Source organism: Crotalus tigris, unplaced genomic scaffold, assembly GCF_016545835.1.
Source record: "Crotalus tigris isolate CLP2741 ecotype Arizona unplaced genomic scaffold, ASM1654583v1 scf7180000018030.5226217, whole genome shotgun sequence".
In the NCBI taxonomy this organism is placed as follows: Eukaryota; Metazoa; Chordata; class Lepidosauria; order Squamata; family Viperidae; genus Crotalus; species Crotalus tigris.
In genome coordinates this window covers 816,534-841,930 of record NW_024096786.1, presented here as the reverse complement: position 1 = coordinate 841,930, position 25,397 = coordinate 816,534, and the positions used below count along the sequence as shown (strand labels likewise).

Here is a 25,397-nt window from a genome sequence, read left to right as displayed (position 1 = left end):
TTTAGTTGATTTTGTCTGTCATGTTGAAGATTGAAATATTTTGATTCTTCTGTCATTAACCAGGCTTATTGTAATGTGGTGTTATTTTTAAAACCACATGTATGTACTATAAACAAATCTTGCTTATGTTTTTCTATATTTATTGTTTTATCATAAGGATTAAAATACAAAACAGGAAAACAAACAAACAAAACAAAAAAACACAAAAGCATACATTAAACACTAACAACAAAAAAGGAAAAAATAGTGTTCAAAAAGAGAAAAAAAGTGGTCGAATAAATTTAACATTTAACATGTAGAATCTATATATATGAAAAAGCAGTCAACAGGTTAAGCTAAACATTACACTAATCTTCAAATCGTTGTTAGCCATCTGTTGTGGTATTTAATGCGTACGAAGTCCACAAACAGTTTCCAGTCTCTTATAAAGCTGTCTAGTTCATTATCTGTAATCAAAGCAGTTAATTTCGCCATCTTTGCTAATTCAGTCAGTTTCAAAATCCATTTTTTAATGGTTGGTATCCCTTTTTCTTTCCAGTGTTTTGCAAGTACAATCCTTGTAGCTATCACCATGTACAGGAATAGCATGACAAATTGTTTTTCAGTTGGCTAATCCATCATATCTAAAAGAAAAGCTTCAGGTTTCATTAATATTTGTATCTTAAATATTTTCTGCATTGTCATTGTTATGTATATCCAGTATGTTTTCACATATTTGCAAGACCACCACATATGATAAAATTAACCTTGATTTTAACTACATTTCCAACACTTATTAGAAAACCCTTTCTACATAGTCTATTTGGGGTCAAATATCAACGATACATTGTTTTATAAAAAAATTCTTTCAAACTATAATTTAATGTTAATTTTAATCCATTCATCCATACATTCTCCCATTTAGCTAGCATTGAGTTATACCCATTTTTTGTCCATTTTACCATGCAATTTTTACCGTATTCATCTTCCAGATTCATCTGGAATAATATTTTATATACTTTACAAATCACCAGAACATAAATAAACACCCAATTTAGATTTACTTCCTGTGAAAACAAAACTTTTTAAATAAAATTTAAATCTTTCAAAAATTCTATAATAATTAAAAGAATCACAAGTAAATCCTTCACTTACTAATTGTTCTCTTGTATTTATCTTGAATCTCTTTTTCAAATATCAGAAAGTCTTGATATGTCATCCATTTTCATTCTGATATCATCTCTGTTTTATGTAGTGCTTCATGAGTTGATAGGGTTGCTTATTTTTTATTTATATAACTTAATCTGAATTAATTACATTGTTTAGGTATATTAAACATCTCAATTGGAATCTCCATTTTTTTTCTTCTTTGAGCAATAGTAGCTGCTTGTAGATGGCCAAATTACACATGGAGAGGATCTGGAGAGGAAAATTGAATGGGAATCTTTGAAGTAGAAATAGGCAATGCATAATGCAAATGTAACCTCTCTGTCTCCTCCATTTTTACATTCCGCATTCCAAAATCACATGGCCAACACCTTACTTAATAAGAATATGTCTATCTGACGAATTTGGGAAGAGAGGGCCTGCTGAAAGTTCACTCCTATTGTGTGAGAAAAAGCAAGCTTTATTTCCCCAATAGAAATGCATGCAACACCCCCTAGCCCCACTGAAATTCTATATACAAGTTAAAATTGTTTTATTTCAGCATACTTAAGGCTCCAGCAAAGTAACTGTGGGTTTTATCTTTCCTTTCCAAGGTAATTTTTTTGTTTCTCATATTGCTTTAATTATTTATTATTATGGGAGGGTCTAGGTCTGAGATGACTTGCAAGCAGTATAAATAAAAGATGAAAATAAATAAATTCAAACACAAACCATCTAAATGACAAGGAGAGCAAGGTCCCCATCCTGAGATTTCCAAAGTAATCTCCAGGTATGAGAAACACTGTTTCAGTACTATAAACCAGATTGAAATCCTGCTGGAAAGGTTCCGGATAATTTGCTTCCTCCTCTTAAACTGTGAGACAATCGCCCTAAAAAGGGAAGTTTGGAGACTGAATTGAAGTTGTCCTCAACTGTTGGATTGAAGGAGACCTGCTCTTGGGTGCTCTTTCCAAGCAGAAAGAGAAGCATCTACTATAACTTGGATTCAATCACACTTCAATTCCTGGGAAGCCTTAAGTAGCCAGGAGAGAAAAGGATTTAAAAAATAGGTGGTAGAGCTTATAGTCCCAGAGACTTCCCATGCTGAAACAGAATAAAGATGTAATAGTTTAGAACATTTAAGCCCCAGACAACAAGAGCAGGCACAACAAATAAAATCCATCAGCAAAAATGTTTCAGTCACAAACATTTTTAGCACTTCTGCTCCTGAGACAATCTGCTAATAGAAAATAATGAAAACCCATGGCAAAGATCCACAGCCTCCTTCCCCAAGCACTGTGGGAGCTCTGCAATCATTCTCTGGCTGAGGCTAGAGCTGTCACTTCCAAAGTAATAATCTCTATCCTGTTACTCCACCTCCCTTGGCTTGGAAATTTCCTTTTAATGAGAGCTTGGGGGGAAATCCATTTAAAACTGCCTCCATTTTTTTTTTCAAACCTGCAAGTGGATTTAAAGCTTTAGGAACAGTCCAGTTTGCTCTAGAAAAGGTCCAGCTGACTCTGAAATTGACTGTTTTCATTCATTTATGTTTTTCAGTGTAGTTCCTTAGTAGTGTGTCCTATCATGTTACTAGAAGAATTTTCTCGGAGCTTGAAGATTCTGTTGCAGGCTTCTTCTGCAAGACCTGAGAGCCTTATAGGGTGACAAGAGCCCTATCAAGTCTTTTCCACACTCCACATCTATCAGATTATTTCCTAAATACAAGGGACAAAGGCAGCACTAGATCTAGACAGTAATGCAGTATGTGAGCTGCGATGCCCATCTGTCAGTATTGAAATCACCAAGACATGCTTTGCATCATGACTCTAATTGGAAAATAAGAAAGGGTGTGCCAGCAAGCTTGCTCATCACAGTGCTCAGATGGAGCTTTGCTACTGCTAAAGCAACATTTCTTTTTTTGGCTGTGCTATATTGAACACTAATCCTGCTCTCCAGACCTAATTTGTAACCCACAAAACTGCTCTTAGCATGATTTCCATGTAGATTCTTCATGTAGAAGAATCACTTAAGGGTTGAGCAGACTTGTCCAGCATGTGAGGGAAAGCATGCATCTGTTGTTTGAGGACAGTTGCATAGGTATTCCATTGATATTTCTGCAAATGCTATCTTCTGGTTAGAGTGCATTCAAACAGCAAAGCACAGAATAGGAAGTTGGCTCAATCAATCAGCAGGACAGACACACATTTCCTGTGTTTATCTATCATGCAATCATCTGCTATCTATGTCTACCTATCAACCCCTTCTCAGCATAGGTATGTGGAGAGAGCTATGGGCAGTTGCAGGCAACTCTAAATCAGCCTTTAGCTGTTTATCTACAATTTAAACTCCAGATGTTCTTAATATGAACCAGACTTTTGTCCCTGAGAAAAAGGACAAATATTAATGAGGATTTGCTTGTCAGAAGGCTCAGATATCTATGTATGTTAGCTTAGTGCTAGTACCTATGTAAAAGATGGTATTTAGAATAGAATAACAGAGTTGTAAGGGGCCTTGTAGGTCAGGGGTATCAAACTGCTGGCCTGTAGGCTGGTTGCATCATACGAAAGCCGTGCCCACCCAGCTCCGACAACGTGACGCAGCGAGTTTGACACCCTTGTTGTAGGTCATCTAACCTAACCCCCCACCCAAGCAGGAGACCCTACATCGTTTCTGACAGATGGCAGTCCAGCTTCTTCTTGAAAGTTTCCTGTGATGAAGTTCCCACAACTTCTGAAGGCAATCTGGTCCATTGGTTGATTCTGACAGTTCTCACTGTCAGAAAATTTCTAGATTGAGTCTCTCCTTGATCAGTTTCCATCCATTATTCCTTGTCTGCCCTTCAGGTGCTTTGGAAAATAGGCTGACCCCCGCTCCTCTCTGTGACAGCCCCTCATATATTGGAACACTGCTATCATGTCTCCCCTAGTCCTTCTCTTCACTAGATTAGCCATGCCCAGTTCCTGTAACCGTTCTTCATATGTTTTAGCCTCCAGTCTCTTGCAAACGGGTTCCTTCAAAAAAAAAAGCTAGATGTCATCTTTTCAAGTCATTTTGGAAAAATTGTGTCTGTCTTTACAAATTTAGATAATGCAGTAGGAGAAATTCAACATTTTGCTTAATTTCATTTTAATACCACCTGATGGGCTCCAAAAGTTTGAACATCTGCAGGAGGTTTATGGTATCTCACCCACAATTAATCCAAGCAGAAGAGATCTAGAGGCAGCTGGCTCACAGATTTACTACATGCAGAGATGCCAGCCATGAGGAAAGAACTAATGGTGTTGAAATCAAGAGAAAGCCACAGTTTCAGTAGAGCTAACTGGGTCTCCAGAGCTGTTAATCAACATTAGAATAGTAAGGAAAACATATAACATGTATATTTCAACCTTTTCTAAATAGATTTTTTTTAAAATTTAATACCATGGCTATGCAAGACAAGCTTAACAATCTATTAAAGTCTGGCAGTGGTTTATGAAATTTAGTGGAATGGTCAGTTTCTAAATATTTTAATCACATAGATCTATTACCATGAGAAAGCAATTACATGAAACCATTTTTTGCGGTCTTTTGGAAACTTTACCAAAAATTGTTAAACATTTGACACCATAATAATTATATGATAATTATCTCATTATAAAATTGTTGCCGTTGACAACCATTCCAACAATGTAAGTCAGGAAAAATGACTTACAAAAAGTGGGAAAACTGGAAATGTTTCATAAAGTATAAAAGTTACTGGCTGAAGTATTATTAAAAACTAATGTTTAGATATTGATAATATTTCTTCAATAGTTTAATTATAAAATAATATTATTTTTCAAGACCTGTACTGAGGGTCCAATTTCCTGAAAAGAATTTCCTCAGAAAAGGGACTAAGGGTGATATGATAACAGTATCTCAGGGGCTGAGAAGAAGGGGACAAGCTATTTTCCAAAGCACCTGAAGACAGGACAAGAAGCAATGGATGGAAACTAATCAAGGAGAGAAGCATCCTAGAACTAAGGAAAAATTTCCTGACAGTTAGAAAAATTAATCAATGGAATGACTTGCCTCCAGAAGTTGTGGGTTATCCAACACTGGAGGTTTTTAAAAAGAGCTTGGACTACCATTTGTCTGAAATGGAATAGGGTTTCCTGCCTGAGCAGGGGGCTGGACTAAAAGATCTCCAAGGTCCCTTCCAACTCTGTTATTCTGTTATTCCTGCAGAAATGGTAGACCGGAATGCTATTGATGCACTGGAATTCACTACCTGGCAAGTTACTCATTATGGAGAAAATCATGAACACAAATAAGATATTCAGCAAAATACATGGTGTAAATTCAGATGTATGAGAGAAAATAAAAGAGGAAGATTTGAAGTGGGTTTCACCCAGATAAGTACTTCAGCTGAATGTCTGCTCCACTTACGTGACTGGTGACTATAGTGTTTTGAATTTAATTTAGGCATTATGATTAGACCTCTGCAAATCAGGCAACTGGTGATTTAAATGTGCACATTTAAATCAAATTTCTGAACCAATTTGTAAAAAACTATTTCTGCACTGAATTGTTGAAACCATACATTGATTGGGAGGAATCTGATTCCATTCCATGATTCTATTCCATTTTTCCATGCAATTCAGAAAGTTGATTTTTTTAGCAATTTAATTGATTTTGTTTTCATAATCCTTATATTTGCAACTAACAATTCAACTTTTTATTACAAGCAGTGGAAACATTTGGACTGCAAATTGTATGTAACTCACAGTGAATTTCATGCAGATAACTCATAGAAAAATTAGAAAAACCAGGTAAATGCTGAAATTGACCCAACAGTTCAGAACAATGATTAAATCAGGACTGTTTCAAGAAGAGGGGAAACAGAGAAACCAAAATAAATGATGGAAATAAAGAGAAATCCTTTGTAAATGTGGTCAGGTCAATTCTGTGCAAATCAGCACAGTCCTATTTTTTACTCCATCTATTTAAATCCTTCATGTTATTGCAAATGTAGTGAAGGAAATTTTCAGTTTTATTTGCTAACTTTAGTTTTGCATTCCTCTCTTGGTAAGATATTTTCATACTCATTAAGAACTCCCTTGATACTTTCATGGATTCTTTCCTTGTTATTGCTAATTTAAACTATTTTTACTGTCTTGTGTCATGCACATTAAATTTGCTTGGAAACTCCCCTGCTAGTTTATGACCTTGTTCAAGGGGACAATCTGTTAGCAAATAATGAAGGCCTGTCCCAATTAGAATCTGAAAAGTATCATATGATTATTATATGCCTAATCTGATAGTAGTAAAGAAATACAAGAACCAGTTCTGTAGCTTGTAATTTACCAGTGAATAATAATCACTAATGAAGTGTTGCATTTATATTTTCAGTTCATGGGATTTTTTTTTCTTTCTTTCAATAACAGGCTTTGCTAGTCAGCACTTAATTTGTAACAATCACAGAAATGGTATAGAATGGCATGTTATTGCTTTTTATCAAGGGAACATATGAAGATATTGAAGCAGAAGTGTTATGCAACCTGTTAATTTGGGGACACACAAATCTATTGATTTGCTTTATTGGCTTTCAGTAGCTCTTCTCTGCAGCTCATATTTATGCATAATGTTCCATCCCAAGGCAAGGACATCGACATGCAGAAAACCTCGACAGACCAATCCACATAATTTAGATTTCCATGACAAATGAGACAACAAGTGATACCCTTGAAAAAAATGTCTACAAAGCACATCTATGTGCTAATTATGATGATTATCAGAACAAATTCTATCTAATCAGGATTATTTTCCAACAGTGCTTAGCAGAGGAATCTAGATTGATTCAAAAACAGTGATCTAAGGGAACAGCTGTAGTAAAGAGAAAATGTATGTTCATAACCATGGATAAAATTCATTTTTAAAACCAATAATGATGATTGATTTTTGTCATGTTCTTAGGATCAGGAACAGACAGTCCAAAGAATAGGTTACCTCATTTTAGCATCTTCTGTACCTTTCTGGTCCAAGAACATAGTATTATTACATGAAGACTCAGAGGTTGAAACCCCGTATGTCTCTGATCCTATCCAATGAGGAAACTTGAGACTTCAGCAATTTCTACAACCTCCTGAAGGACTAAAGTCAGCATCAAGCAGAAATACTGCTATTAACTTTCTTAAAATTTCAGTTGAACCCATTCAATTGTGAGAACAATATCTCTTTTACTAAGGAGAAACTGAGCTGAGTATTACATGCTACAAGTTTCTGACAGTTTTTTTTTTCTTATTAAGACACAGATCTTCTTGTTATTCCTGCTTTCTGGTGGGTGTTCAGGCATAGCTTAGTCAAGAACTTCAGCAAAGATAAGACAATTTTAAATTGAGATTTAAAAAAAAAAACTTTTCCCAAACCTCTCAACATCAATATTTGTCAGTCTAGAAAGTTCTAGAGGAACCCTGTTCCAACTTATTAATGGTAAGCAGAAAATACTAGGGACACTGTACCATTGTGAGTTATGGAGGCCTTGATAAGTTTACCTCTTTCTATTTTAAATCTATAAACAGCTAGGGTTATATATCTATTATATTGGTAACTCTACTGTGACTCTAATTTGTATTAGCACACTACTTATCACAATTTTCCATGCTGCATTTGAACATTCCTTGGCTCTGATTTTCATCTCTGAAGGATATAAAAAGTGGACATTTTCCAAGTACTTTTTTTTTTCAGATCCAGAAAAAACATACCTAAGATCATAGAATATAAGGAGCCTTAGAAATTATCTAGTCTGTCTGGTGCAGAAAGCCCAACTCGATAAACCAATTGGAAAAGGTGCAGTTTGGTTTAGTTTTTAAATCATTTAGATGGTTAAATGGAAGGGCAGCTTGATGTAGATAAACCAAGTGGTACAGAGGAACCCATTTATTAACAATGATAATGCAAACATTATCATATTCTTTTTCTTCAGCCACCCATATAACTGGAATATATGGCATTTATAAGAGAGGGGTAAAACCCAAATAAGAAATGCAGTATAAAGACTGAAAATTATTAGTTCCAAGTATAGCTTAGCAGTTGCTCAGACAAATTATATTTGCTAACCTTCTGGTTCTGAGGAGCTTTGGTTAGAGGAATTAGCATTTTGTGTTTGATTTTCTTCTAGAAAAAAATAAAAGATCTGGACATTCATTATAATAGAACATGATCTCCAGATTAACCACAAGCAATAATTTGTTAGGAGGGTTAAGACCTCATGGATCTCTGGAACTCAGGAAAATGAATCCGCTGCTTTTCAATCAAGTATTTGAAACTGTCTTCTATATTAGCATTTATGTATAATGTCTTCAAAGGATGAATAGAAGGGAGGGGGGAGAGAACATTATCTGCTACATGTGTCAGGGTAGCTTCAGCAATTAATATAGGAGGGTACAGGAAACTGAAGGCAAAGAAAGGATGATTCTGCTTCCAGTGCAATCAGACATAGGAAAAAGTCCTTTGCTATAAAGTTGGCTTTTAATGAAACATTTAAATCACAAACCTTATCTTTATTTTTTATGCTTTATTGATTTTAATTTATTTGATTGTTGTGAGCTGTCTAGAGTCACTGAGAGTTGAGTTGGCATACAAGTATCAGAAAAAAAAAAATTATGGTCCAAGACCAAACACAATAAAAGACTAGCATTCATACAATAACTATAAAAAGACATTTTAAAATTGTGGGAAAATCCTAAAGCAATTAGCAGCCAACAATTAAGAGCATGTGAGAGGACCCAGATGGTTTCTAATAAATAAAGTTATTAATAGGAATTTTGCAGCCCTGTTAGAGGTTTCTGAAGAGTGGCATATAAGTTTACTATATTATTTGTTATGATGTTTAGATCTTTAGACTGGATTTGGCATTTTATTCACCTACCGTATTTAGTCCTTCCCAAGAACCTGGGATAAGCGGATGTTGTTGTCTGATAGTGTTGTAAGTTTGCTTGCAGGATTTAAGCTTTTCCAAATAAAGCTGCCTTTCATAATTGACTGACAGTGATTTTGTCAATGCCGATGGTATTCAAGTAGTGCTCCAGTTGTTTTCATAGGCACCTATTACAATTGGTGTCATCTTCTATTTGCAAGTCTTTCTATTTTGTGATTTTCTTCCTTTATTATTATCTCTTCCTAAAATCACAATCTGGATCATTAGACTTGTATTTAGACAAAAACATCTACACTTACTCTGCAAGTGAATCCAAGGAGGAGAGATAATCACACACAAGCTAATGTGCAAGCCCAAATATTGAATGAAACGGTCATCAGATCTGCATTCTGCAAAGGCAATTTTAAAAAAGGTTTTCAGACACAGTAGCATCTCTTTCTATGTAAGTTTGACAATATCTGAGCAAACAGCTCTTTTTAGTAGGATGTGGCAGGCTGAACCTCTGTAAATAGTAGTCAACACTCAACAAAACAACGAAGGAAAAAGGAGGGAATGAAAAGTGCCTGTTTAATGTTCTTTGCAGAAGGACTTCTCAGTTTTGTCCTTTACACGTGCAGACAAATAGTGCAAATTGGAATTAGAGATTTTAGAGCAACCCTGACATTCCTTTTACTAAAAAAAATCCTTCCTGAATTGTGTAAACCTTCTATATTTCTGCAGTGGCTGCCTTTGCCTAAATGCAAGCAAAAAGGGTTCCTCCTCTTCCAATTCATTTATTTCCCCCCCCCCCTTTTTTTAAAAGTAGCCTAAAGTCTTTATCCTGCAATTCCCCTCCCCCATGCATTTTCTACTACCTGTGTTCTGAGAATAATTAGTAACGCCCACGGGCATAAAGAGACCTGCAGCACCTTAGCTATGATATCTTGCCAATACCAGCTGTGCTTCAGTATTTATTTACTGAGATCACAATATTTACCAGGATGAGCTTGCTGAGATGGCAAAGGATTGTGCTGAGATTTGGCAGCTAATGTTTCAGCTTGATTTCTGAAACGGGAATCAACATGCTTGTACGGCACAACTGTTTCTCTGAAAAAAAAAGACACTTCGGTTAAACTCCTTTCAACATTGCAAAGAACAGCCATAAAAGGTCCTCAGTATACAAATATGCCCTGGTCTTTTAAATTCCATTATAAACTAGGAGCTAAAAGAAGCCACATTTTCCTCTGGAGTTTATTGCCATACTGTGCTACAGATCACCTCTTCCACTTGCTGATACCAAGCAAAAGTCTTAAGTGTTTTGGAGAGCAGGAAGAATGTGCAGAGTTAAAAGGACCATGGAGGAAAAGGCAGAAGCAGCTGTGGATGCTTTGTCTAGTGATGAACCAGCTAATTTAAAAAATCAGGACAAACCTTTTGGCTGTGACCCAGCTCCCTTTTGTTCTTGATCTTTCATTTAAAAACCAGTAGGGTAGCCATGGAAGCTTGCAGAAACCGGGGAAAGTAAACTCCTGTGTCAGGAAAGATTACTGTCGAGGTAGTTAAAACCTTCAATTATTACTATTAATAGGTCCAGATCTAAGCAGAAACCTTAAACTTCATCAGACAAATAAATGATGCATTTTATCCAATCTTATGGAACAAGGTTCTAGAAACCCTAAACAGCTGACAATTTCAATAGTTCATAAAAGGAATTGCAGTAGTTATACCAGTAGAAGTGTTTCCCAACTTTGGCCATTTTAAAATGTGTGGAGTCCAACTCCCAGAATTCCCCAGCTAACAGGCTTAAAATGGCTGAGAAAAAAACTGGCATTGTTTAATTGAAGGAACCCAGAGTACACAAGTTGTGTGATATCACATCCAGGTAGATATTATGGTTGACAGACAGTTTATGCATGTTTCTGCCTGTGGACTTCAACCATTGCTTGTGGACTCTTGCCCTTGCCCTGTGGACCTGGAATCTTGGGTAGAACCTACGGACTTTGCCTTGTGGACTTGCCCCTTGTTTTTGGACTTCCTCTCTGCCTTTGTGATTCGGCTCTGGTGATTATCGGCTTTTGTTTGTGGGACTGTAGATGGCTGCCTTCAGGGAAATTTGAGGTGGAGCTTTGCCAGCCATTCTAGGGCCATTTGTTATGGACTTAACAATAAAGGACTCTATCAAAATCTTCCTCTGCCTAGTCGACCTGGGTCATAACATCACCTCAATTTAAAAGCAAATTTAATCATCTTACAGACTTACTATAGGGTGAACTATTCAATATGCATAACATTATGACATCATAATAAAATCCCAGTACTTGTATAAAAGCCCATCTGTGAAAAAGATGACCCTCAATTTTTTAAGCAAAACACCGTGAAAAATATGCTACATGTAGATAAGCCTCAAAATTTCCAAATGTTTAAAGTGTTACAATTAAATCTATGGACAATCCATTTTTCATGGAACTTCGGTTAAAATTTTGACAGTCAGCTTATCTGTAGATGGGCTTATCCATGAATATATATGGGATATATGGCTATTTTAAAAACTACTACCATATATACTCATAATTTATTTATAGATACAGTAACTTGAACCCAATATTGGAGGGTATATTTTAGCACCTAAAATTCTCAGTGTATTCATAAGAACATACAGTAACAATATTATTAGCAATGTCCTCATACTTCATAAGTTCTTGTATTCCCCAAATCTCAAGTTCCAAATATCTGCTTAAATAACCAGATTTTCCCTAAAGATTAAGCATGAAGATAGTGATTTTATTTCCGGGAATAGCTGATTCTACAGGATGGCATTCTGACACAGAACACTTGCTTCTGAATCTTCTCCCATCCCATCACATGAGTTGGGAAGCTCTTAGCATAATTTCCTTCCAAATAGGCTTTGGAGTAAGTGGCATTGCAGATAATTAGACCTCCAAACACTGTAGGACAGTGGTGGTGAATCTATGGCACGGGTACCAGAGGCGGCACTCAGAGCCCTCTCTGTGGGCACACGTGCTGTCCCCCCAGTCCTAGGCCTTCAGCTGGGTTTTATAAAACCTTTTCTCTTTAGGCCTTGGCCACTGTGTGCAAAAAAAAAAAAGGTTCAATCAATCAGTCAATCTCAACTTCTTGCGGGAAAAAAAGATCTTGCAAAGTTGGAATTGATTGATTGAACTTTTTAGTCCCACCCAGTCTGCTGTTACTATGGCAGCCACACCCAGCCAATGGGCCATGCCCACCCAGCACCTGACGATGCATAAGTGGATTTTGGGTTGCAGTTTGGGCACTCGGTCTCTAAAAGGTTCGCCATCACTGCTGTAGGACTTTACAAATTCTTACTAGCCCCTTGACTGCACCCAGCCACATGCAGCTCCTAAAATACTCTAGTTACATGATAGGAGCAGAATGTTCCTGTTTGTTCACTGTCAGCATTTAATGGAGAAATAGAAATAAAGCACCATGTCTATTTTTCCGAATAGCTGAAAAAGCCCATTGTCATTAACAAAGCTTCCTAATTTAATTTCATTCATTCTGCATAGATCTGTAGCTGGTACATCACTTCATATTTCCAAAGTATACTTTTTTTGCAATAAATTATTAATTAGGAATAGAACAAAGTTAAAGAACACACATTCTTTATCCAAAGTGGCAGATCAATAGCATCATTTGTTCTGAGAAAGCAGCATAATAAAATGCCGTGGAAAGTACTCAGATATTTTACCAATGTGCAGGTGTGCTCAAAAAGTCTTAATCTGATTCCCTCTGGAAACACTCCAATCTGAATTGATGCCTGGATTTAGAATGAGGTGTGGAAAAATGAAGTTTTGTTTTCTCACATTTTTTTAGTATGAAAAATTAACATATTTGTTTTTCAGTGCCAGATGAATTTTTCAGGAAAGCTAGACATTATGAGGGAATAAAGATGGCCAAATATCATACAAATTGCTGGAGTGGGTTTGAATTATTTTAAAATCAGAGGTTGTTTGTTTTGTTTTTGAGAAGAACAAAATTTATAACTTTTTTGCTTGTTTCGTTCCATGATGCAATGACATTTGCAGCCATTTGTGTCTGAAGCTCTGAGATGAACTACGGAGTCATTGGTGTTCCCTGAGCTTGATTGTCTGCGTGCAGATGTTTCAGTACTCAGCTAGGTAACATGGCTAAGTAAAGTCATCAATGCTGATCATGTCACCTTGTGGGTAATGAAACATCATGTCACCTTGTGGGTAATGAAACATCCCAAGGATTCCAACAGGGATGTTTATAAGTAAGAGAAATGTTAATTTCTCAAGACAATAGAGTTTTCCCCCATAAAACAAATCAGTCATTAGATCATATCACCTAGCCGATGCAACTCACAAGAGATTGCCATCCAACTTCTCAGACTGAGACACTAATCTCCAACATTAATCTGGAAAAAACGTAAAGAATTATACAATCTCTCAATTCACAAGGTTGCCCATCAGTTATGATACCTGACTGGACTGACCCATGATAACTGCTTTAAGGGTAATTCTATTAGTCACTGAATTCAATATGCCCATTTCCTCTCTCCTATAATGTTTTCGCTAAATAACAGAAGTTTTGTCTTGTTCTTTCTGGTGTGGCTGTTAGGCCACATGTATCCCAACACAATGGTGCGCCTTAAAAACAGAATGGAAATAGCACCTTTGGGAGGCCCAGAATAAAATTAAGTAGTTTTTGTACCCCAGATGTATGACAATCTTTCCAAAACTACTCTGCTTATGCCCTGAACTAGATCCAAATTCAAGCCACATCCTGATATGATTATTACTATATTTTATTTACATGCATGACTCAGTAATTTTTGCTAAATTGTGTATAGCATTTACTATCCATATTATCCCCTTTATGGATTACTGCCTTGTTGTGGCTAAGGGGCTTGTGTAACTCAATGAAGCTATAAGCTATGCCGTGCAGGGCCACCCAAGACGGACAGGTCATAGCAGAGAGTTCTGACAAAATGTGATCCACTGGAGAAGGAAATGGCAAACCACTCCAGTATCTTTGCCATGAAAACCCCATGGACAGTACTAAAAGGCAAAAAGATATGACGCTGTAAGATGAGCCCCTCAGGTCAGAAGGTGTCCAATATGCTACTGGGGAAGAGCAGAGGGCTAGTACTAGTAGTGCCAGAAAGAATGAAGCGACTGGGCCAAAGCCAAAAGGACGCTTAGCTGTGGATATATCTGGTGGTGAAAGGAAAGTCCGATGCTGTAAAGATTTTTTCTCCATAGGAACCTGGAATGTAAGATCCATGAATCAAGGCAAGCTAGACGTAGTCAAAAAAGAGATGACAAGACTGAACATCGACATCTTAGGAATCAGCGAACTAAAATGGACAGGAATGGGTGAATTTAACTCAGATGACCATCAGGTATACTACTGTGGGAAAGAATCCCTCAGAAGAAATGGAGTAGCCTTCATAGTCAATAAAAGAATAGGAAAAGCAATACTGGGATACAATCCCCAAAATGACAGAATGATCTCAATTCGAATCCAAGGCAAACCATTCAATATCACAGTAGTCCAAATCTATGCCCAACCACTGGTGCTGAAGAGGATGAAATTGACCGGTTCTATGAAGCCCTACAGCACCTTATAGAATTAACACCAAAAAATGATGTCCTTATCATCATGGGGGATTGGAATGCTAAGGTAGGAAGCCCAAAGATAACCAGAATAACAGGCAAGTTTGGCCTTGGAGTACAAAATGAAGCAGGGCACAGGCTAATAGAATTTTGTCAAGAGAATACGATGGTCATAACAAACCCTCTTTTCCAACAACCCAAGAGACGGCTCTACACATGGACATCACCAGACGGTCAACATAGAAATCAGATTGACTATGTGCTCTGCAGCCAAAGATGGAGAAGCTGTATACAGTCAGTAAAAACAAGACCAGGAGCTGACTGTGGCTCAGATCATGAGCTTGTTGCAAAATTTAGGCTTAAATTGAAAAAAGTAGGGAAAAGAACTTGGCCACTCAGATATGAACTAAATCATATTCCTGATGAATATACAGTAGAGGTGACAAATATATTTAAGGAATTAGATCTGATAGACAGAGTGCCTGAAGAACTATGGATGGAAGTTCACAACATTGTACAAGAGGTAGCAACTAAAACCATCCCAAAGACAAAGAAATACAAGAAAGCAAAATGGCTGTTTGAGGAAGCTTTGCAAATAGCTGAGGAAAGAAGGGAAGCGAAAGGGAAAGGAGAAAGAGAAAGATACACCCAATTGAATGCAGAATTCCAGAGAATAGCTAGAAGAGATAAGAATGCCTTCTTAAATGAACAGTGCAAAGAAATAGAAGAAAACAACAGAATAGGGAGGACCAGAGATCTCTTCAAGAAAAGTGGAGATATGAAGGGAACGTTTCATGCAAAGATGGGCATGATAAAGGACCAAAATGGCAGGGACCTAACAGAGGCAGACGAGATTAAGAAGAGATGGCAAAACTACACAGAAGAACTATACAAGAATGAGCTTAACGTCCCAGATAACCACAATGAGATGTTCACTGACCTCGAACCAGACATCCTAGAATGTGAAGTGAAATGGGCCTTAGAAAATCTGAGCAACAACAAAGCTAGTGGAGGTGACAGTATCCCAGCTGAGCTATTCAAAATCTTAAAAGACGATGCAGTAAAAGTGCTACACTCAATTTGCCAGCAAATTTGGAAAACTCAACAGTGGCCACAGGATTGGAAAAGGTCAGTTTACATTCCAATTCCAAAGAAAGGCAGTGCCAAAGAATGTTCAAACTATCGCACTATTGCACTCATTTCACATGCTAGTAAAGTTATGCTTAAAATCCTACAAGCTAGACTCCAGCAGTATGTAGATCGAGAACTACCAGAAGTACAGGAAGGATTTCGAAGAGGCAGAGGAACTAGAGATCAAATTGCCAACATACGCTGGATCATGGAGAAAGCTAGGGAGTTCCAGAAAAACATATACTTCTGCTTCATTGACTATGCTAAAGCCTTTGATTGTGTGGATCACAACAAATTGTGGCAAGTTCTTAAAGAGATGGGAATACCAGACCATCTTATTTGTCTCTTGAGAAACCTATATGCGGGTCAAGAAGCAACAGTGAGAACCGAACACGGAACCACTGATTGGTTCAAAATTGGAAAAGGAGTCCGGCAAGGCTGTATACTGTCGCCCTGCCTATTTAAATTATATGCAGAGCACATCATGAGAAAGGCAGGGCTAGATGAATCAAAAGCTGGAATTAAGATTGCCGGGAGAAATATCAACAACCTAAGATATGCAGATGATACCACTCTAATGGCAGAAAGTGAAGAGGAACTAAAGAGCCTCTTGATGCGGGTGAAGAAGGAGAGTGCAACAGTTGGCTTGAAACTCAACATTAAGAAAACCAAAATCATGGCATCCGGCCCTCTCAATTCCTGGCAAATAGATGGGGAATAAATGGAGGTAGTGACAGATTTTATTTTTCTGGGCTTAAAGATCACCTCAGATGGGGACTGCAGCCAAGAAATTAAAAGACGCTTGCTCCTGGGGAGGAAAGCTATGGCAAATCTAGACAGCATACTAAAAAGCAGAGACATCACCCTGCCAACAAAATTGCGTATAGTCCAGGCCATGGTTTTCCCAGTTGCAATGTATGGCTGTGAAAGTTGGACCATAAGAAAGGCTAAGCGCCAAAGAATTGAGGTCTTTGAACCATGGTGCTGGAGAAGACTCCTGCGAGTCCCTTGGACTGCAAGTCGTTCAAACCGATCAGTCCTAGAAGAGATCAACCCCGACTGCTCTTTAGAAGGCCAGATCCTGAAGTTGAAACTCAAATACTTTGGCCACCTCATGAGAAGGAAGGACTCACTGGAGAAGGGTAGGGAAAGATTGAGGGCAATAGAAGAATGCTGGGAAAGATTGAGGGCAATAGAAGAAGAGGACGACAGAGAATGAGATGGCTGGATGGAGTCACTGAAGCAGTAGGTGTGAACTTAAATTGACTCTAGAAGATGGTAGAGGACAGGAAGGCCTGGAGGAACTTTGTCCATGGGGTCGCGATGGGTTGGACATGACTTCGCAATTAACAACAACAACAACAACAACAACAACAACAACAAATCCATATTATATATTTGATAGAATGATTCAGGAGCATCTTTCCTTTGGAGTTTTGAAAAAGCAGGTACATATGAAAAATAATGAAATAATGGATTTCCTAATCTTAGATTCAATTTATCTTAACAATGATGGGTTAAATGAGATATGTACTTTTTTTTAAAGTTTAGCCTTCTATAAGATATTGATTAAAGGAATATCAAATTATTCAAAAGAAAACACAATGGTGATATAACTTGGGAAATGAGGTTTGAATTAACATTGCTTTGTCTTCAGTTGATTTGTTCAATTGCCCACTTGACCTAATTCAAATATATTCTCTTTTTCAGAGTAGGAAATAGATATAATTTTAAGCAGCGTGGAATAATTAGCATTCTGAAAAATGAACATCACAATATCTAAATCATGAATCCTTTGACATCTTGTACTACATCAAATATAACGGTAGATGTTACCTAGCAGCGAAGAGAGATATAAAGAGAATACATTTCTGGTCAGAACATAAAACATTTAGATGGGAGCACCTAAATCAACATTCCATTTAACACTGGATTAACAAAAGTGCCTAAGACACCATCAATATCTATTTAGTATAATTCTCAGCACTGACAGTTACAGAATTGTTTCTTGTGGGAATACAATCTATGAATCATTCAACAAGTTCATGAAGACCAGGGCCTGCCTGGTCCATTTTGTCTATCTCCTCCATTCATGAAATATATGAGGCCTCTGGATAAAATGAGATGCTGAGATATCAAAGGAGCTTATCTTGAAAGGAGAAACAGGCAGCATTAACAATCTAATGGGAAATGGGATAATGTACTTTTCTCTAAAGCACTGCAGATGAAAATGTTTGGAGAAAGGGAATATTTACTAGTAGATATTTACTCAAGAAGGTGCTGGAAGCAAAGAATTTAACTTTCTAGGTTACTATTTTAGATTGGCTGGAGGGTGAGGATAGCTCATTTGATGTATTGACTTATTTATGTGAACCAGAAATAAATCAGAAGACTTCAAAGTTTAGACATCCTGTATCTTCAGTGAAAAAGGATATCCAGAATAACACACACACACACACACACACACACACACACACACATATATGAGGTTTTTCAGACAGATGTCTAATTGATTACACCTTGACATTTTTTTAACTGCTATACTGCAGTTTTACTTTTTACAATCTCTTTTGCCTTGCAGCCCCCAACTAGGGGCGTTAAGCAGGCTCAAGTCGCAACTGCGAAACATTACAAATCCAAATTTCTTTTTCTGACAAAGAATTAAAGAATTAAATTGGGAGATTAAGATGGCCATTTCGAGCTCATTCTGCTCTCTTCATTTAGCCACACCCTTTATGGGATTTGAACCTGGGCAGTTTACATACTAGGCAGTGATTTAACCACCAAGCCACAGGCTCTCCTCCCTCTTTGCCAGCTGAGTCAAGGGAGTATATGCAGGAAGTTTTTCAGACAGATGTCTAATTGATTACACCTTGAGCAGAATGAGCTTGAAATGGCCATCTTAATCTCCCAATTTAATTCTTTAATTCTTTGTCAGAAAAAGAAATTTGTATATATATATATATATATATATATATATATATATATATATATATATATATATATATATATATTACAAATAAAATGCGACCACCAGGAGAATATAGGTATAAAAATATACTTTGCTAAAAACTGCCGAGCTTTCATTGGGAGGCTCCCAACATCATCAGGGCTAAGGAGCCAGTAAACAATGATGACTTAAATGGGTTTGGCTGACATTTGCACCCGGCTCCTGGACCGCGTCACTGGTCCTGGCCGATCAATTTGTGTTCCAGATGTTTCCTTGTTACACTCCTTGCGTTTCCTTCTATCGTTCTTCCGGATTGCTCCTCCTACTGTTTTATTGCTGACACTCAACTCTTTCGAAACCCTTTCATCCTCCTTTCTTCCAATGGCATTAGCTCTCATTCCATTCCTCTTCCCTTTATCTACTTTGGGGGTGTCTAATTCTCCTCTGCCACTGTTATAACTCTCACTGGGATCCCAGTTATATCTCTGTGTTTCTTTTCACTGCGGGTTGGTGTTTTCCCTCTGTTCTATATCCTCTCTCCTATTGTTACAAATGACATTTGTACAGGCGTTATATGTTTGAGCACCCATGCTTGTCATTTGTAACAATAGTGGAGAGGATATAGAACAGAGGGAAAACACTGACCCGCAGTCAAAAGAAACATGGAGATATAACTGGGATCCCAGTGGGAGTTATAACAGTGGCAGAGGAGAATTAGACACCAGCCTGAAGATGACGAATGAGACTTCATAGAAACATCGCCAAGATACTTCCAATTTTACGCGGGAGAAAACCCGAATAACCAAAGACCTACATACAAACACCCGTGAAAACCTCAGAAAACAAATATATATATATATATATTGTTTTCTGAGGTTTTCACGGGTGTTTGTATGTAGGTCTTGTAGACTAAGTCAGCACTTAGTCTACAAGAAATCCAATGGCTCCCTAGGACACACCATCTACCAGAAGAAAACATACACAAACCGCTATCTGCACGCTCTCTCACACCACCACCCAGCACAGATCAACTCTGTAGCCAAGACACTCATCTCCAGAACAAAACGCGTAGCTGACGAACAACACCTAAAACCCGAACTACACACTCTCACCAATGTACTAACATCCAATGGATTCCATAGAAATAAGATTACAAACCTAATCCAAAAAGAAACCCCCACTAAAATCCAAGACAAAGAACAAGAAAACGGCAAAGCCCTCCTCCCATACATAAAAGGCACCACAGACAGAATCAGTAAGATCCTCCATAAACACAACATCAAAACAGCATTCTGCACAAACAGAAAAATATCCACCATCCTTAGAAACCCCAAAGATAAAATTGAATTAGAAAATCAAGGAGTATACGAAATCCCATGCACCACTTGTCCCACCACATACATCGGACAAACCAACAGAAGAATAAGTGCACGCATTGAAGAACATAAGAACTCAGTCAAAAAAGAGGAACCAACATCTTCCCTGGTCCAACACCTTAAAGCCACAGGACATGAAATTGACTTTAAAAATACCAGAACCATTGCCAAAAGTGAACATTTTAATAACAGAATAATCAGAGAAGCCATCGAGATAGAAAAACGCCCACACAGCATGAACAAGCGAGATGATACCTCCCGCCTACCAGCCATTTGGAAACCCGCCCTTATTGACAAACGACTCCCTAACACAAAAAATGATACCAGACCCACACTCACAAAAACCACACAGGATGTCACCACCACACATCCACGCAAAAAACAAACCCAAAGCCACACCGATGATGAGGCACGACCACAAACCAGAAGCCAGACCACAGCTGCATCATTAGCCACTTTAAACCCCTCCAATCCATACATGAAGCAAACTGACACACTCCATGAAGAGGAGGCACGACCACGAACGCGAAGCCAAAAAATACAAGGCAGCCCAAAATCTTAAACCCCTCTGCAACTCAGACTAACCTGAGCACAACCAAACAGAACACTCCCCCAGCCAATCAGAGCACAGCCAAGCCCCTAACCATTCAGAACACACCTCCACCCAATCAGAACACAGCCAAGCTCCCACCCAATCAGTTCATACCCCCACTGGCAGTTAAAAGGAAGAAACAGCTAAGACCACACATTGCTGCTCAAAGCATGAAGCTGAAAACACCAGCCTGAAGATGACGAATGGGACTTCGTCGAAACGTCGCCAAGACACTTCCAATTTTACGCGGGAGAAAACCCGAACAACCAAAGACCTACATACAAACACCCGCGAAAACCTCAGAATATATATATATATATATATATATATATATATATATATATATATATATATATATATAGTATATGTGTGTGTGAATACATACATGCATACATACATATATACACATATATACACATACATATATAAGTATATGTATTCCAATATGTATTCCAATTTTACATGGGAGAAAACCCGAATAACCAAAGACCTACATACATACACACACACACACACACACACATTAGAAACCCAGTTGACTTTGTCCATGTTTTCCAAAGTGCTTCAGCCTCTGTACTTCTTTTCCAAGACAAAGTCCCTTTTCCCTCAGGGAAATGAAATGACACTGAGCCAAAAGGGCTATCCAGTCATTTTACCTCATTAGCATTAACTGTTCAACTGTAATTCTCATCACCCATCCTTGGGAATAGTCTCCAAAATGTAAACTGCAATGCTATAAGTCATATCTTAACCCCCCTTCCCCCCTTTTTTCTAATGGATTGTTTTCAACAGTGAAATGAACAGTGCATTTCTTGATGATCTCCTGTAGTAAAATTCATTATTATATTAGTTTCCTCTTACTTGCTGTACTATATAGGTTTTAAACTAAAGTACTAAATCAATGCAAAACTTGAACCAGTGGTTTCCTTTATTCACTTTAATTGATTAACGCAACAGTCAGCAAGTTTCAGTGTTCAATAGCCAGTTAATATTGGCAGATCAGTTATACTGAAAGAGAATTTGCCAGCATTTAGGGTTTGAACATTTAATCTGAATTACAGTATATTCTATTAGTGTGCTTATTATTTCATTGCTCATAAAACTGGGATTTTGTAAATCTCCCAGAATTTCAGTCTAATCTCCTGTGTTATGCACCAAGATGAAAGCATTGCTTTATCTCTTGAAGGATCCACATCTGTGTTATAGTATTAATTAGTGCTATAAATCTGGTTTGAAAAAAAAAATCAAGATAACCACTTAGATAGCAACAGAGAGATTTTTAAAAATCTCTGTGCTGTCATCCAGCATTCATCCAGATTTTTCCACCTGGATTTGGTAGTCCTAGATTGATGGACCTTTAATTCCTTCAGTTAAAAGCCCAAGCTCTTTTCAGTGGCTATAATGGCACAGAATAAATATTTTGCCAGTTTCTGGGCAGTATCTTTATAACCAAAAAAAAAAAAAGAAAAAAGAAAAAAAAGGCATTCAAAGACTCCCTGATTCACAAAAGAATAAAACTCTCTTTTTACACAGGAGAATAACTTAAATCAAATGAATCTATTTTTCAAGGGTCATCAAGGATGAGGTGGGGAAATAAAAAAAAAATTAAAATGGCATCTCTCTAATTGAAGACCCACAACCCACTTAAAAGAAGTGCAGCTTAATCATATGATCATGCTTACCACAGCAAATGTACCTCATTCCTCAACATTAGGATATGAGCAAGGAATCTGAAACCTCCATCCTGCTTATATAATTCTGTTCTCCATTCATTCTTTTGAAATCTCTATGATCTCTAAGTTCTGCTTCTACATGCTTCATAAAAATTCTGGGCTTCATTATGGTGTAAGAACTTCAACTAGTACGTAGCAGTAAAACAAGGATGATGCAAACTGTAGTTCATCAAGCTATTAGATGGTACACTAATCTATTGTCTTGGGTTAGTAAAGAAAAACCCAGAACTTAATGGTCATCTTAATGAGAGGAAACCATGATGAATATGGTATGCAGTGAAATGATATGATTATAGTGAATCCAGCAGGTGAAAAGATGAGAAAGGGATCTAAAGGGTATGAGGGAAAATAACAATAGACAACAAAAAATATGGGTTGCAGAATGAAGAAATAACAAGACATACGTCAAAATGCCCCTTTATGGATTACTGCCTTGTCGTGGCGAAGGGGCTTGCGTAACTCAATGAAGCTATAAGCTATGCCGTGCAGGGCCACCCAAGACGGACAGGTTATAGCAGAGAGTTCTGACAAAATGTGATCCACTGGAGAAGGAAATGGCAAACTACTCCAGTATCTTTGCCATGAAAACCCCATGGACAGTACTAAAAGGCAAAAAGATATGACACTGGAAGATGAGCCCCTCAGGTCGGAAGGTGTCCAATATGCTACTGGGGAAGAGCAGAGGGCTAGTACTAGTAGCGCCAGAAAGAATGAAGCGACTGGGCCAAAGCCGAAAGGACGCTCAGCTGTGGATATATCTGGTGGTGAAAGGAAAGTCCGATGCTGTAAAGATTTTTTCTCCATAGGAACCTGGAATGTAAGATCCATGAATCAAGGCAAGCTAGACGTAGTCAAAAAAGAGATGACAAGACTGAACATTGACATCTTAGGAATCAGCGAACTAAAATGGACAGGAATGGGTGAATTTAACTCAGATGACCATCAGGTATACTACTGTGGGCAAGAATCCCTCAGAAGAAATGGAGTAGCCTTCATAGTCAATAAAAGAATAGGAAAAGCAATACTGGGATACAATCCCCAAAATGACAGAATGATCTCAATTCGAATCCAAGGCAAACCATTCAATATCACAATAGTCCAAATCTATGCCCCAACCACTGGTGCTGAAGAGGATGAAATTGACCAGTTTTATGAAGCCCTACAGCACCTTATAGAATTAACACCAAAAAATGATGTCCTTATCATCATGGGGGATTGGAATGCTAAGGTAGGAAGCCAAAAGATAACCGGAATAACAGGCAAGTTTGGCCTTGGAGTACAAAATGAAGCAGGGCACAGGCTAATATAATTTTGTCAAGAGAATACGATGGTCATAACAAACACTCTTTTCCAACAACCCAAGAGACGGCTCTACACATGAACATCACCAGACGGTCAACATAGAAATCAGATTGACTATGTGCTCTGCAGCCAAAGATGGAGAAGCTCTATACAGTCAGTAAAAACAAGACCAGGAGCTGACTGTGGCTCAGATCATGAGCTTCTCGTTGCAAAATTTAGGCTTAAATTGAAAAAAGTAGGGAAAAGCACTAGGCCACTCAGGTATGAACTAAATCATATTCCTGATGAATATACAGTAGAGGTGACAAATAGATTTAAGGAACTGGATCTGATAGACAGAGTGCCTGAAGAACTATGGATGGAAGTTCGCAACATTGTACAAGAGGTAGCAACTAAAACCATCCCAAAGAAAAAGAAATGCAAGAAAGCAAAATGGCTGTCTGAGGAAGCTTTGCAAATAGCTGAGGAAAGAAGGGAAGCGAAAGGCAAAGGAGAAAGAGAAAGATACACCCAATTGAATGCAGAATTCCAGAGAGTAGCTAGAAGAGATAAGAATGCCTTCTTAAATGAACAGTGCAAAGAAATAGAAGAAAACAACAGAATAGGGAGGACCAGAGATCTCTTCAAGAAAATTGGAGATATGAAGGGAACGTTTCATGCAAAGATGGGCATGATAAAGGACCAAAATGGCAGAGACCTAACAGAGGCAGAAGAGATTAAGAAGAGATGGCAAAACTACACAGAAGAACTATACAAGAATGAGCTTAACATCCCAGATAACCACAATGAGATGGTCACTGACCTCGAACCAGACATCCTAGAATGTGAAGTGAAATGGGCCTTAGAAAATCTGAGCAACAACAAAGCTAGTGGAGGTGACAGTATTCCAGCTGAGCTATTCAAAATCTTAAAAGACGATGCAGTAAAAGTGCTACACTCAATTTGCCAGCAAATTTGGAAAACTCAACAGTGGCCACAGGATTGGAAAAGGTCAGTTTACATTCCAATTCCAAAGAAAGGCAATGCCAAAGAATGTTCAAACTATCGCACCATTGCACTCATTTCACATGCTAGTAAAGTTATGCTTAAAATCCTACAAGCTAGACTCCAGCAGTATGTGGATCGAGAACTACCAGAAGTACAGGCAGGATTTCGAAGAGGCAGAGGAACTAGAGATCAAATTGCCAACATACGCTGGATCATGGAGAAAGCTAGGGAGTTCCAGAAAAACATCTACTTCTGCTTCATTGACTATGCAAAAGCCTTTGATTGTGTGGATCACAACAAATTGTGGCAAGTTCTTAAAGAGATGGGAGTACCAGACCATCTCATTTGTCTTTTGAGAAACCTATATGCGGGTCAAGAAGCAACAGTGAGAACTGGACACGGAATCACTGATTGGTTCAAAATTGGAAAAGGAGTCCGGCAAGGCTGTATACTGTCGCCCTGCCTATTTAACTTATATGCAGAGCACATCATGAGAAAGGCAGAGCTAGATGAATCAAAAGTTGGAATTAAGATTGCCGGGAGAAATATCAACAACCTAAGATATGCAGATGATACCACTCTAATGGCAGAAAGTGAAGAGGAACTAAAGAGCCTCTTGATGCGGGTGAAGAAGGAGAGTGCAAAAGTTGGCTTGAAACTCAACATTAAGAAAACCAAAATCATGGCATCCGGCCCTCTCAATTCCT

The 25,397-nt window shown here is 37.9% G+C and overlaps 1 long non-coding RNA gene across 1 annotated transcript in view; it reads right to left on the bottom strand.

The window, feature by feature from the left end:
• Positions 1-276: 276 nt before the first annotated feature.
• LOC120309508 overlaps positions 277-25,397 on the bottom strand; it is a 139,135-nt gene continuing 114,014 nt past the window's right edge. Inside the window, exons 3-5 of the long non-coding RNA XR_005557104.1 lie at positions 9,999-10,108; positions 9,322-9,411; positions 277-1,398 (exon numbers count right to left, since the gene is read on the bottom strand). This is a non-coding gene — a long non-coding RNA (uncharacterized LOC120309508). The remainder of the gene's footprint in view (positions 1,399-9,321; positions 9,412-9,998; positions 10,109-25,397) is intronic.